Source organism: Octodon degus, unplaced genomic scaffold, assembly GCF_000260255.1.
Source record: "Octodon degus isolate 3935 unplaced genomic scaffold, OctDeg1.0 scaffold00284, whole genome shotgun sequence".
In the NCBI taxonomy this organism is placed as follows: Eukaryota; Metazoa; Chordata; class Mammalia; order Rodentia; family Octodontidae; genus Octodon; species Octodon degus.
Window position 1 is genome coordinate 330,190 of NW_004524860.1, and position 16,338 is coordinate 346,527.

At 39.7% G+C, this 16,338-nt stretch overlaps 1 pseudogene; it reads left to right on the forward strand.

Annotated features, from left to right (window-relative positions):
• LOC101585973 overlaps window positions 1-8,416 on the forward strand; it is a 42,934-nt pseudogene extending 34,518 nt beyond the window's left edge.
• Window positions 8,417-16,338: the final 7,922 nt, after the last annotated feature.

Sequence of the window (16,338 nt, forward strand, 5' to 3'; positions counted from 1 at the left end):
AAAATAGGATATACAGCTATTTTCTTTTAATTCAATGAGAAGAAAGATTTGTACTAATAGTGTTTATACAAGTTATCATGTCTGCATCTTGTACTAGGAATAACTACTACAAAGACAACAATATGCAATGTATCAATTATTGTAACCGTCCTACCAACCTGTTCTGAAACTTTCTCATTGCTATGTCTTTCTCAGTGAATTTAATATAAAAAATAGGAAGAAACATTTCAAATTCACAAATAAATGATTCAACTTAAGCAGAAATTTGAAAACTTTTTTCAAAACTCAAATTACTGGGAAATAATTTATGCAAGAGACCTTAGAAAAATGATACAAATCAGATACTTCAAAATTAAAATATCAACAACTAAATTTTTTTTAAAGTCCAGAAAAATTTTTAAATTGAAGTTTTAAAACAGTGATAAAGATAAACTAAAGAAAGCAGTTTGTAGCACTGGGATTGGAGACAGGGTTTTGGTCCAGACCCTAAAATAACTGGCAATAAATAGAAAAAATAGCCAAATAGGATTATTTTCAAATGAGAAGCACCTGCACAACAGGAGACAATAACCCACTTAAAGAGATTAATTATAGCACACTTAAAAATATTTCCATTTGACTAAAACTTATGTATACATTGTATAAGAAGCAATGTTTCAACACAAGAATGCATGTATTCTAATATATTAAAAATATCTAAACATCAATTTCTCAGAAGTACACCTATATGATACAGAGGTAATTGAAAAATATATAAATAACACTGAACATCATTGAACTTAATATCAAAGAATGACCATTATCAGAGAGAAAGTGTTTTAACATTTCTCAAAATAAATCTAGGAATGAAAATACCTGGGCATTTGTTCCTGAGAATGTGAATTAGCACACCCAGTATAGAAAACAATATCTGTTTCTCAAAATTTAGAAATAGAAATCCTGCATAATCCAGTAACGTCAGCATAGCAGATGGAAATCATTTCCATCTGTCTGGGAGACACATGAACACTCATGAGTCATGCAGTTTTCACAGTTACCATGACATGAATCAACTACACTGCACATGCAGATGTGGATGGAGGGCTGGCCAGATAGATCAGCAGACTGAAGTGTCTGCTTAGGCAGAGCTTTGGCAAGCCTTCACAGGACTTCTTCTTAGGCAGGGACTGGGGTTTGATCCCAGGCACCACAGACCATGACGGTCCAGCCCCAACTACCACCCTCTTTACCCTGGACACACTGAAAGGGTGATTGAGACTGGGTGTGGTGGTGTGCCGGTGTAATTCCATCACTTGGGAGGCTAAAAAGAGGAGAATCAATATGAGTCCGGTCTATGTAGTGAGACCCTGTAGACACTGTACTGAATTTAAAAAAAAAAGGAAAGATGACGATGACAAAGCAAGGTGTGGTCCATATGCAAACTAAACAGGTCCCATCTATTTAATGAATGACTCATGTAATGATGCACAAAACAGAGAACAATGAAATCGCACAAGTATAACTATTTGCTTTCTTTCAGAGAAAAGGAGGAATATACGTGTTGCAATAGGATTTTTTGATAGTCACACATAAACATAAATATTTCCTAATGCATTGCACATATACAAATAAAACTTCAAGTCAACTGAGTGTCTAAAATCTACAAAGCTATTGACAACTTTCTTATTTGAGACAAGTACCTCTGAGAATAAAAGGATAGCAGAATTTAGGTGCTGCCCTAAACATGTTGGATTATGTGGCCATTTCCTCATTACACTTGCAAATATAAAAGGATTCAAGACTCTCAAGGATCAGCAAAGGAGAAAACACTTAGGTGAAGAACAGCAAAAAAGAATTTATATGTAATATGGACAAAAACAAAACATTGACTTCAGATAGCATCCAGAAAATGATTTGCATAAATGCACATATACCAGAGACATATTTTGGGTGTACATATATATATATATATATATATATACATATACATATATATATATACATATATATATATATACATGTGTATATATATATATGTATATGTATATATATATATTTTTTTTTTCCCTGTTATATCTGAGATGTATGGAATTGTTGCCATACCTGTAAAGTCCTCCTTCATCTGAGAACTCACCTAGCACTCTGACCAGCTTCTCTACAAATCCTGCTCTGGAATGAGATAACCTAAGCCCAGAGCCGTGGAGCACAGGGAGAGCACGTGTTCCTCTGAGGGCTCAGTCAGAATCCTCCCCCAGGGACATCCCCCAAAGAGGGACCTCTTTTCACCTTTGTATGCAGGAGAGCATCCTGCATGGAAATGCTTCATGAGATACTCAGATCTCAGATTAAATCGCATCACACATTTAATTAAATTCACATTCTTCCTCACACTTTAAGGTACTTCTGAGATTTGTAAAGCACATCTGGAAGGTAATAGAAGAATACTTGATTCTTGGTCTTCCGGTGGCAGCTTCCAGGCATAAGTGTCTCAGGCTTCAGAGAGAATGATGTGAAGATGCAGCATTTGAGCACAAAAAACACTGAGACCTCCATCCCCATTGTGCAGGTGCACAGTCCCACATGTAGCTCAAAGAGATGGGACTTGGCTTTTGGCTCAGCTCTGCATATTCTGGCTGCTGCCTCAATAGTGATTATTCTAGAAGCTGAATCCAAAAGTCCCCTACGAGACATTTACTCCTCTATAAGACAACCCACTCTCATTGTGAAAAAATTGCATGAAAGAGAATTTATAGAAAAGTCTATGAATTTATGGGTACATCCCCATTACTTTTCATGAGAATGGTTGGTTTTATGTCAGTACTTAACAGAAAGTATAATTCTATTAAAATGCATAGTATTTCATCAACACTGAAATTATTATATATAAAGAGGATATTTTAGATTGGAAATATGAGTACAGAAGTAGATAATAAAACAGGTTGGGTCAGACTCAAACACAGGCTTGAAGAACACTGCTTGTCTATGCAGTGAATCATTAGAATGGCGCGAAATCATGCCATGTTCACTCATTATAGGAGGAGGTGGGAAAACTTCACTTATCCTAATAATTCTGTGTCTGAATTGCTAATGGAGCTCATTGGCACTGTGAGAAGCACACAGGCCCAAATAAAGGAGATGCTCTTACCACATGGGAGCCCATATCTCATGAGTCTATTGTGCTTCTTCATCTCGGTGCACATCAGAAAAATGGAGCAAATGAGCAAACACATTTTTTATATTCAAAAAATAATTTGGAGAAAACTAATGGATTTCAGTATTCACTACAACTCATGCACATAGTAAGAAATTCTATATTCCTCACAAGGAATATTATGAAAGGTCTCCCAGAACACTGTCCTATGTTCTTCACCCATCTCTAGGTGAGGCTTCCGCAATGTAGCTGGTATAAGCTGCGACCATGCAAACAGGGCCTTGCTGCGCTGGTGAGAACCAGCTCAGCCCTCACCCTTCAGCCCAGGTTTTCACTCTTGATCTCTGTGCTCTCAGTGGAATTTGGACTGAGCTGGGTTTTCATTATTGCTGTATTAAAAGGTGATTAATGGTAAACAAGAGAGTGTGAAGTTGTGGGTGCTCATAAGTGGAATGAACAGGGAGCCTGTGCGACAGTTACCTGAGCAGGATGTCTCTGTGTTTTCAGACGTACTAGGCTGAGGTGAAGCTGTTGGAGTCTGGTGGAGGCCAGGTGCAAACCTGCGGGTCCCGAGTCTCTCCTGCATGGCCTCTGCCTTCATCTTCAGCTGCTAGTGGATGCGTTGGGTCCACCGGGCTCCAGGAAAGGGGCTGGATTTGATCAGGAAATTAACAAAAATGGTGGCGGCACGTACTACCCAGACTCTGTGAAGGGCCAGTTCAACATGTCCGGAGACAATGAGAAGAACACGTTGTATCTGAAAATGAGCTCACTGAAAACCAAGGACAAGGCCGTGTGTTACTGCGGAAGACACATGGTGAAGCGCTGTCGGTGTGAGCCCAGACACAGACCTCCCTGCACGGCCGCTGGAAACCAGCAGGGGGCACTGGAGATGAAGAAAAAGCAAGAGTACATTTTAATGGAGGTTGTTTTCATCTTTGGCTCTGAGACTTCTTTGCAACATAATACTTCCTTCCAAGTACTCTGATTTCACATTTCTGACCTTACCTCTGATATGTCTGTAGATTCACTTGTTTACATAGGCCAACATATTTTCAATCCCTCATCACCTCACTGATTGAAAGTGTCTTTTACTGATCAGTACACTTCCATCAAAAAGTACAAGGATCCATACGTACCATGCTATCATAAAACATCTTCTTAAATTTCCAAAGTAGAAACCACACGATTTAGCCATCACTTGTCATTCTGGCTCTTCCTTCTCTCTCCAGTGAAAATCAGGATAAATGTGTTTCTCTCTTTATGGAGTTTCCATTCCTCAAATTGTTGTATAAGCTTCAAATAATAGGGTCAATGTGTTTATATCCAAAATTTTCTGCTTAGTAAAATAATTTGAATTAAATGGATTTTTACCAAATTGTATTTGGGTTGAGAATTACAGGAGCATCCGGTACTGATGAGGATGAAGAAAAATGAGAGACCTCATCATTGGTCTGTCAATATTGCAATTTAAAGCATGCACATTCTATCTATCTATCTATCTATCTATCTATCTATCTATCTATCTATCTATCTATCTATCATCTATCTGTAATTCAATTTAAGAAATAGCCAAAAAATTATCCCATTATAAACATGAAATAATTGAGATGCCAAAATTCAAATCACGTGACTTCTCTTGTTAAAGAAACAAGTTATTTCAGAAAATGACAAATACAGACAATAGTAAATTAAATACTACATTGTTTTCTATTTTTTTCCTTTTTGTGTTTTAGGGAAGGACATATAGGCTGTTCAGGGTCTCACTATTAGATTGGATCATATATGCCTGTTTATAGCCTCCCAAGGGCTGGGATTACAGGCACGTGTCACCACGCCCTGTCTCAGTTGCCTTCTCAGCGTGCCCCGACAGTGGGACTGGCACTGCAGGCCCGGGGACTGACCCCTGGCTCCTGTGCCTTCTTGAAGGTGCTTTAATCCTCTGAACCATTTGGACAGCCCTCCTAATAAAAATTAAAACCCAAAGATTTTTAAAAATGTACATGAAAATGACAATCAGAAGGACGGAGACACAGACACGGACAGGAGCTAACGAGAGACGCATCAGCCAGCATCGGTGGCAACACTAATTTTCTTTCCTTCACCAAACAGCAGTGCTCAGGAATGCCACACTTGTTGACACTGCAAGAAGGGAGAGTTCCAAGCCTCAGCCTCAGCCTCCCTCGACCTGCAAGGACTACAACAGTAAGCAGTGTGTCTACAGCTTAAGGGAGAACAGTTCCAGGAAATAAATGTGATATCCTCAGGGCATCAAGGCCCATGTAGAAAACACAACTGAGCACGACATTTTAATAATCTTATGTGATTATAAAGCAAACTCCATTAACAGTAAAACTGCATGACATGGGCACACGCGTGAGTCTGAGAAGACAAGAAAGACCCTCAAGTCGTAACACATCCTGAGCTATCATAATTTCTTGACGCTGTCATTATTACCCAGAACTGCTCAGAGTTACTGTGTGTGCTACATTCTGTGAGACCACCATCCCCTGACCTGCTTGTGTAGCAACGTGACCAGCCAACAGTGCCGCCCTCTGGCAAGGAGAATCAGCCCAGCCCTGGTGTCTCAGTTCTATACTGGAGCCCAGACCCAGATGCCCTGGTATTCCTGCTCAGTGGTGTTATCAAACACAGATACACAGAGTTTAGGCTGAGTTTGGATATGTTGTTGAAAGTTTTAATGGTACTTTATGGAAAATGATAGATCTTGAATGTGTGCTTGCACATGAGTAGGATGAACAAGTGACCTCTCTGACAGTTTCCTGAGGAGGATGATTCTATGTCTTCAGGCATTGTGTGTGAGGTGCAGCAGGCATAGTGAGAGGAGCCCTGATGCAGCCTGCTGAGTGCTGAGGAGGCTTTGCAGACTCTGATGCTTTGGAATCCCTTTAGGGAACTATTGTGTGCTGTTTCTTCCAGGCTTTGGGGAGCAGAAGATTGAGTCTTGCTAATTGGTACCTGGTGAAGGTAGCACATATTATGCAGCTTCCACGAAGTGTTTATTGATTATTGTAGAGAGAAGGTCAATAACACACTCTGCCTACAAATTATCATTCTGAGCATTCAGGGAGAGATTATGTGTTTCCAGACTAGAGAAACAGTGAGTAGACAGCCATTTAGGTCAAAGAGAAAACTTCAGGATCTCTGCGGCCAGCAGGGGGTGCAGAGGATCCACTAAGCACCAGATTTTCCAGCATCAGTTTCAGAGAAGGAAGCTGCATTGGGACAATTTCACATCTTTGTGGTTTCCTCTCTGTATTGACAGTGTATGATTGATGAGACCCTGCACTCAGAATCTGTACAAAGTTTATGCTCTGGCTTCATGGGACAGTTGATGGAAAGGAAGCTTGAGCTCTCCTGCTGCTTGCAGGTCTCCTAGATGGGCTCACCCAGAGGGATCTACAGGCCTCCTAGTGGGTAGCCGAAGCTTCTTCCCTATCCACATTTCAGGTCTCCCTTCAGGGTCAGTAAAAGAGTCCTTCACTCTTGGACATGGACAGAAGATCAAGGTCTCCCTGAAAGATTCTCAGGAGTCCATTGAATACATTCTCTGAGCTGCAGTCACTCTAGAAAATTATCCTTGTTCCATACAGGGACCCATCTGAGTTTGGAGAAAAGCTAGGTTCTCAGCACCTCCTGTGCACTGCTGCAGGCTGTGGGTAGGTGTGAAAGCTTCATCTGTTTCCTCTAAGACTTGAGTCCTCCCCACTCAAAAATTCATCCAACATTGCAAGTTCAGAATGAATGCACACTTTGATAAATTTTTCACTAGATGAGTTTATTTAACTCAATCCGTCAAAAATTAAAGGAGGGGTTCTAGTGTTTTGTGTATCTCAGTAGTGAGAGACTGGAACACAGGGCATATTCTCTCAATCTGAAATGGTGCAGCATTTTGGTAGACGCACAGAGCATGAGCTTCACTATCTGTTGACACCAGGAATGAGTGTGTAGCAGGGTTGTGGAAGGTCAGAGCATATGACAGGTACATGGACATTGTAGAATCTCGATGGGTAATGTTGAGGAATACAGATATCATATATAATCTATGGAAACTACAAAATTCTGCTTTGTTTCACTGTGAATTAGACCAAAATAAAATCAGCAAATACTGTTAGGCAAGATTTAAGAAATGAAATCAAGATTGACATGGAAGTCCCATTTCTGATGGTGACAGGAACACAGCCCTGATCTGCAAATCACGGTGCTGTTCTGGGGACCAAGGATCTTTCTGTATTACATGTGGGACATCATCAACCCAGACAGGTATCTGGGAAACCATCCCAGGCGACCTACGGGGCTAGAAATAAAAGTAGAGGAGCCCATAGTTTATTCTGAGTACACATGTAGGATGGGCAGTGTTCCTCCCTAAGAGTGAATGATGGGTTCTGTTAATACCTGATACAGGTAGGTAGAGGTCAATATGCCCAATTAGCATCAGGGACACGGATGGATGGCCAAGAAGAAACTCAGGTGATTTATGAACCTTTCCACATTGGGTTCAGAGACCAGGAACTTCCTATGGTGGCTTGATTCTCAGAATGGAAAGATCTGCATGATCCAGTTGTAAGGAGTGGCAGGAGACCAATTCCTTGGACAGGATTAAGTTCGTGAATCTCATGATCTCGTTGTTGAATGCCCCATGTAAAAATCTCTCCCAGGTTCCATGTTGGACTAGATCTATACCTAAGAATTTTCCTGCCTCATGAATATGCAAATAATCAGACACTGCTGATGTAAATATGGATGCTCTGTGTACCAGAGCATTCTGCAACTATCTTTGGCTTTTGTAGATTCCCCAGAACGCAACTTCACAACATGGACTGGGCCTGAAGAATCTTCTTCTTGGTGTCAGCTCTGAAAAGTAAGATGATCTCTAGTCCTAGCTCTGAGGAAGGGACCAGAGCTATCACTGGGCCCTGCCTCCAACTTCTGTCTTCTCTCCTCAGGTGCCCTGGGGCAGGTGCAGCTGGTCCAGTCTGGGGCTGAGCTCAAGAGGCCTGGGGACTCTGTGAAGGTCTCCTGCAAGACTTCTGGGTACACCTTCACCAGCTACGCTATGCACTGGGTACAACAGCGTCCAGGACAAGGACTAGAGTGGATTGGTATATCTACCCTGGCAATGGCTATACCAATTATGCTCAGAAGTTCCAGGGCAAGGCCACCCTCACTGCTGATAAGTCCTCCAGAACGGCCTACATGGAGCTGAGCAGCTTGAAGTCTGACGGCACGGCTGTGTATTACTGTGCAAGAGACACAGTGTGGTGACCCACATCCTGCATGTGTCAGAAACTCAGAAGGAAGAGCAGCTGCCTAGATGATGAAGTGTGAGAGTTGTGGAGACTAAAGTTGTGATAAGAAAAATTGGTGCTGGAACTGAGGAAAGGAAAGATAGAAACAGGTTTGCATCCTAATTGAACAGGCTAATTGTGGAGTGCTCACTTCAGTTGACCTTTCCAGCGCTTGGTGTCTAATGCACTGCAAAGCCTTATGCTGTCATGGTCATGGGATTGTGCAGGCAGCTAAAACTACAGTTGGTGATTTGCTTACAGTCTAATGCTGAGGTTATGGTTGAGAAGTTTACAGCAGCCCTAGCCTGAGTAGCTGGCATGAAGTAGAATGGAATATGAAGATCAACACCTCCCCTCTTGTTGTTTTTGGTGTTTTCTGTCACCATGAAATCTCATCCTCTGCCATAACTTTTGATACCTTGAGCTGCCAAATATGAACTGAGACCTGTGGAAAGTGAATCAAATAAACCTTTCATTCTTTAACTTGTTTGTCAGGTGTTTGTCACAGCAGTGAGAAATTGAACAGCACACCTCCCATTTAAAATACAAGGAAGCAAGAAATCTCTCTACTAATAAGCCTGAAAGAAGCAGTTCCGGTAATGTATTCATTAGGACACATGCAACGTTGTCTCAGCTCACAAACTGCATTTGATTCACGATTCTGGGAAATATTTTTTTTTATTCCTGCTCATGAGAGGAAGATCAACGTTGTCCTCTTTTACCCAATGTAGAGTTCATCAGTGGACACAAATATATGTAGAATGAATCTGTTTGTGAAATGAGTTTAATGTAAACAGAGGACTCCATCAATTTTGATGTTACAGAATTGAAAAGCAATTGAAAATATATCTAAGAGCAAAGTTTCACAATCACATGATACTGTGCTTTACACTTTGTAAAACATTGCCAGAATGTTGCTACCATGTCTATTTAACAAAGTTTATGAATCAGCAATCTTTATGCTCACAATAAATTTGATTACAAAGTACAGAGATTTCCCAGGAACCTGTTTTCCCTTTATGTGTATAACCTACCCCTCTACCAGCACCCTGTCCTACAGTCCCTCTTTGTCTGGTGGTAGGACCCACAGTGAAATGCCACTACCTCCCATAGTCGTAGCATGAACACTGATTCATTCCCTACACTGTGCATTCTGTGGATTAGGATAAATGTTTAATGACATGCTTTCCCTACAGGATTCACATATGTCCAGATTACTCAGTTGATCATAAGCAGCAACTCTGTAGTGCCTTGGGGAAGTAGATGGCTATTTAGCCAGGCAAGAGGTGTGGCCCTGGCAGAAAGAGTGTGGAAGTAAAACTTCTGGGAGGAGTCAGTGGGCCAGGCTGGCAGTTGAGCTCTTTCCTGAGCAATCTCCAGAGGCCCTCACTACACACTTGGCTAATGCTGATAGTTCTTAGCTTCCTTTTTGAAGCTTTCTGTAAAGGTGCCATCTGGGCCTACAAGCCATCTTTATCCCCGGGGGAGAGTGGCAGGAGATGAAACTGATGGAAGCATCCTCAGACGGTGCAGGAAAACATCATGCTCTGACCAGGACTGTGAACACCCCACATTCTTGCCCACTATTGTCTTCTCATCAATAAGCTATTTGCAAAGAGCCTTCACATGGAAGGACCATTTTCTACTCTCATTGACAGGGAATGTTTTCCGCTGTCCTTAAATCTTCAGGATTTTGTATGGTCCATGTTTGCTTCCTTGCAGTTGTGAATGATATGTATCATGTGGTTGTACAAATGTTTTCCTACAAACTTATTAAAAACCACTGAAGTGTAAAGAAGCATTCAAATTCTTGTTCTTATTTAATTTTGAGTGATCATTCTTTGCTTCTGTCTACAGTTTTACTGAAGAGAATTGGTCAGATAGCTCAGCAGATTATATCGCTGCTTAAGCAGAAACAGGGGTCAGGAGTTCGATCCCTGGTGTGCTGTGCCACCCCACCCCTGGAGTATGCTAAGAAGGTGATGGAGACCCAGTTTCATGTCGTGTGCCTGTAATCCCAGCACTTGGGAGGCTGAAAACAGGAATCACTATGATTTGATCTGTGTAGTGAGACTCTGCAGACACTGAGCTAAATACATAAAAAATAAATAAATAAATAATTAATTAAATAATATTTTCCTCAATAGTTTCAGAGTTTAGATGACAGTGTGTTTCTTTTTTTTTTTTTTTTTTGACAGTGTGTTTCATACCTGGTCAGTTTGGCTATTCATTTCCCAGCTTTCCTGCATCCACACTGCAGTCTGGTGTTGGATCTTAGCAATTATTTATTGTGTTCTGGACATGTGACTAACAAAACATTGTGCATTCTCTTATCACCAAAACAAATAATATGTGATATAACAATCTTATTTCTAAATTTAGCAATTTTACTTAAAAGCATCAATGGATTTACAATGGTTTCAAGCATCAAAATGACTCCTCTGACTTACGTAATACAATTGTATTGAAATAACTCTAATTAAATATTGACATATAAAGCCATGTTAGCAGCCAGGTATGAAGCTTATTTCTCTCCCCTTAGTGAACAGTTCACCTGTGTGGTACCTGCCTGAGTATGAGGCTTGTGTTTGATTCCCAGTTCAAAAAATAAAAAGCCATTTTATGTTACACATGATAATCCTACATGATTTTATTAATCATTTCAAAACTAAAATAAAAACATAGACAATCTTATCATAAATAGAAAGCACAACCAAAAGAAAAATGTTCAGCAATGATAATTTCCAGCAGCTCAAGGAGCAGCAGCATCTGTCAAGTGCTTGGTAACAAATATTGCCTAGAAATCTTGGCTGCATTTACAGAGTAATGGTCATGTTAAAATAGATATTTTACATTTGCATAATAAAATACTGATAAATATGCACAATAAAACAGAATTTAATGGTATCAAATAATTATATATTTTTATTTTAGTAATACAGTTAATAATCATTATGATGCACGATTTAATACCTTCTTGTTTTTGTGCTACTAGAGTCATTGGGCAGGTATTATCTAAAAGCAACTTCTATGAGTTCTGAATTTTGGAGCCATAATCTCTGGGTTTATTTGCTGATGTTAGTGCGGCACAGAGGGGTCAATTTCCAAGTAGGTCACAGACCTGTCAGATGCAGTTATGAAGTGTCTAATGAATGTCTTTGACAGGGAAACACTCTCACCAGAAAGCGTACATTAACCTCCCGTCTCTTGCAGTTATTCCACAGGATTCTCATACTATCCACAAATTCACATTTTATAATGTATACTAATAAAGAAAGGAACCATTAAAAATAGTACCTGTTCTAGGTATATGAAGAAAACACATTTTTATGTATAAACAGGTACTGTAGAGTGTGTATCCTGATTGTCTATGTCTAATTTGAGAAAACATTGTATTCCATTATTGAAAAGACATTCTCTGAATCCCAAAATCCTTCCTCACTTTTAATGGCCTTGTTTCTTTTGTATAATCTTAAAATAGAAATATAAGTTAATAATGAAGACACGTATCTAGACATGTTTCCAAACAAAACCATCAAGAAAGCAAAGACTTCTGGTCAGAGGCTGGGAAAGTGTCAGGCATGAGAGTCACCTGTGCTAATGCCAGAAAGAGCCCCACCCTGCCCACAGAGGATCTGTGCAGGTGAACAAGCCCCAGAGTCCGAGCCATGATGTGATGGATATTGCATCTGCTTTCACAGTCACAGTCAGAGAACTACCTGTGAAGGGTAGGGACCCTCCTTCCCTTCCTCACTCTGTTGAACAAGAGGGAAACTGCTTGGTTCTGAGTCATTTCCAAGAACAATCCGTACAAATTTCCCATCATAACATAGCACACACCCTATGTAGTCCTGGCTACATGGTCAAAGACCTCAAAATTCATTGCTATCTTGTGCTCAGAAATGGATATGGCCATGATTTTGGGACTCTTCCTTGAAACTTTTTGGAAATAACCATCCTAGATACTCATGAAGATTTCCTTAAATAGGATGAGGTCTGACCATTTTTCTTCAGTTCATAAGTTGTGTAAATCTTGAGTAAATATCTAGCTTCAAAACCATTACATGTGATAAACAATGTCAATGTTGTTGGCAAATAATTGATTACAGGTATCTCAAATTTCTATACCAAGAAAATAATGTTCATTAATTCATTAACTCTCATCATGTTGCAATATGAATACAAATTGAGAAATAAAAGCATAGAAATGACACAAGGATCTAGAAGTCAGATTCTTTGTGTACTCTTTTATTTGTTTTTAATATACACACCTTTTTTTTTTTTACTTACTTTTTGGTACAGGGTCTTGCTGCACACATGAACTCATAGTGATCCTGCTGTCTTAGGCTCTCCAGTGTTGGTATTACAAGTGTACCCCACTACACCTGGTTTTAGTGGCTGGCATAGCATGCCAGGTAACTGCGGAGAGAATGTCATGTGAGACAGGGGGATCAATCTCAGGTCTTTGTGCTTGCCAGGCAGCGGGTTAGCCTGCTGAGCTATCCCCCCAGCCTGTCAACCATTCCTGTCTATCACACATAGAGATTCAGTGGGAGTCCCCTAAGGAGACATATTTGCCTTTAAATTCAGGAATTCTCATTGACCCACCTTTTTCATTGTTCTGGTTGTTGCTACTTTTTTTCTTTGAGGACCTGTTCACAGAGCTATCCGGTCAACCCTTTTTCACTCAGTCCCTTATCTAATGGTGGCACAGAACTGCTCTGAACACAACTTCCCTTGATCTTCAGTAAACGTAGCTGCTCATTGCTATTGGGTATACACTTGGCAATTCTTTTATAGTCAAACACAAGATCCTGGACAAGTATACACCCATCCAGTTGAAACAAAATCATTAAGAAAATATAAAAATCATCAATGTTTCTCTTACACTGTATCCCAGGCTTCTGGTTCTGCAAAAGACTGATGAATAAAGTTGCTAACCAAGGAAGGAGGTTAGGAAAGTTTCATTGGACCTATCTCCTTGATGTTGAGGATGGATCCTGACTAGGGTGCCATATGACCCCCTCAATTTAGGATTACTTGCAGATAAGGAGGGCCCTAGACATACTCATCAGTTGTTTAAGTTGACCCTTAGCATAGGCATCTGTGTAAAATTAAAATAAAAAGACCAGCTGGAACTCATGCCCAGTTCCTTTACATAATAGTTACAGCCAGCTGGAACCTTAGAAAGAACTAAACATTTTGTATGATAATTTCCTCAAAGTCTTTATGAGAAAGTGTGCTTCATTCCGTGCTACAGAGGAAATTCACTGTGTTTTAAATTCCTCAGAATTAAGGAGTTCAGTAGGTGGTGGTAGCTCTTTAATGGAGACACGCTCCACTTCATGTCATCTGAGGAATGTTCATTCTTGGCCATAGTGCGAGTATATTCTATATTCTTATTTTTATTCCCATTAATATGAATTTGGTCCACTGCATCTCCAACTTGTCACCTAGACCATTTCATCTCTCCTATGCTAATGAAATGAATTAGATTCTACATTTCCAAGCCCAAAATATGGGAATTTAACATTAACAAATTTGAATTGAGACAGAAAGTGTTGTAAAGACAAACAAACAAAATAACAGTGGTGTGGTGTAATATACGAATGCCATGATGAAGATCACCTAGGAAAAATTAGTAAAATAATTAACCTCACCATAAGATGACTCATCTTTATAGACTTGAGTAGAATCCTCAGATGATATTAAAAGAAGACACAATATTTGTAGGTGCATGTGAATTATGTCCTAGGATAGGATTTGATTGTAGCTTTAATTCTTATTATTAGTTATTTTTTTAGTACATATCCACATTGAATAATGATAATATTGCCTGTTGTTATTTTTTACATGAATATAGTGCATCTTAATTATTTTTAACCTCCTAAACCCTGTCTCATGAACCCATTCTGTTTTGAAAAACTTCCATTTTCATTCTTCCAATTATCTGTCTTTAATTTTCTGTTCATATAATTTGGATTTCTCATATTTCTTTTTTGAAAATATGTGAATACCTGTTTTCAGTACGTTATGTTCATTTCTGCTTTAGACAGCAGGTGTATGCACCTGTCACACCTTCATTCTTTTTACTCCTCTTCCCCTTCCATCCTCCTTCAATATTGGATCACAGACATTAACACCCTCACCCTGCAGCTATGTATGTCTCTGTGTATATAAAATGAATTAGAATGATCCCATGAACTTATACAAATCATAAAGAATAAAAGATAAAAAAATAAAATCTAACACAAAACCAAGGAGAAGTAAACACCTTGTGGTGTCTGGAAAGAGTTCAGCAAACTGCCTGACTTTTATTTTTGTTGACAAAGGAGTATGTAAGTATGGGTTAAATTATGAAATCTAAAATAAAAATCAATACTTCTTCTGCTTCATCACCAAAACATTTGGTAAACCAAACCAAATGGAAAAATGAGTGGACAACCTGGACTTACACAGCCTGGTAAAAAGAAAGAAAGAAAGAAAGAAAGAAAGAAAGAAAGAAAGAAAGAAAGAGAAACAAAAAAAGAAACCAAAAATTCAGTTTAAAAAAATTGCATGTGTCTTTAGGACCTTAGAGTGGGGAAAGTCCCAGCTGTGGGCTGCAGTTGGAGACCAGGGAGCTGGAGGTGCAGGCAAAGTGGAGGTTGTGGGCAGCAGAATCCCTGCTGCTGGGTTATCCTGGGTGTTGGTTCTGTGCAGCCCTCTCCTGATCAATGACTCTCAGGCATGTGATGAATGTGAACCTACTTTTCTTAGAGTTCAGTGACTGAAACATTCATCAAATCATTAACACCCTGCCAGGTGACATATAATCATTACAGAGGACCAGCAGGCTGACCACCAATCACCATCCACATGGTGCATCCTTTAACTTTTGAGCACAATCCCACTAGCTGGTTCCACACAGAGGCACGGGCTTATCCGGGACAGTCTTTTCACTATCTTTGTATGGCCCCCTCAACAGAAGAACTGAATTCTTTTTTTTTTTAAATTTTATTTATTTATTTATTAGAGAGAGAGAGAGAGAGAGAGAGAGAGAGAGAGAGGCCTGCTCAGCCCACCAGGGGGCGGGGCTGGCTGGCATGTGGTGCTGGGGGATCGAACCGCGGTCCCTGATGCTTTTGCTAAGCTTGTTCCAAGTAGGTGCTCTAGACCACTGAGCCATCTCACCAGCCTCAGAAGAACTGAATTCTATTACTGCATGAGTACAAAAATAAATGAGTATGTGAGTTTGACTGGCAATACAGCTCCATTTTTTTTCAGAGTGTCACAGAACAATCTCTTCCATGTATGTAGTAATAAGAAATGAAGCCAAGCATTCAAAACTACACCCAATGTCCTTGAGAAGCAATGGGACGTCACATAATGTCACCATCCTGGAGGTCATATTAAAAGGACAGGGTTATAATATGTGCACTAAGAAGCCTCAAATTTAAAATTTAAAGGGAAATGCCAGCAAACACCATGCACTGCAACGTGCATGTACCTCCAAATCTGGGCTCTGGTGTGGAGAATTCTAGAATATACATGGAAAGAGACATTGATAAGCCTTTGCTGTTTGGAAACTTGTTGAGTGAGTTTTTCTTTGTTTGACATAACAGTTGCAATTCACAGAATCACAATAATGTATTTAGAGTGTTGTATACCCTATTTGTAAAACACAGCTTTTTTCTTTTAATGTCCATATATACTGCTTTGACCTGTTACATCTCAGGTCTTATTCTTTCTCCCACATAAGGATTTCACTGAATAGTATATTGTATTTTAAAATATTTTCCTTTGACATCATTTCTAAAGTGCGTGAACCTCAGCTTTTTAATTCTATTCTTTGCACTTTCTTTGCTTCTTGAGGCAGTGTCTCACTATATAACACGGGCTGGCCTCAATCTTGCAGTG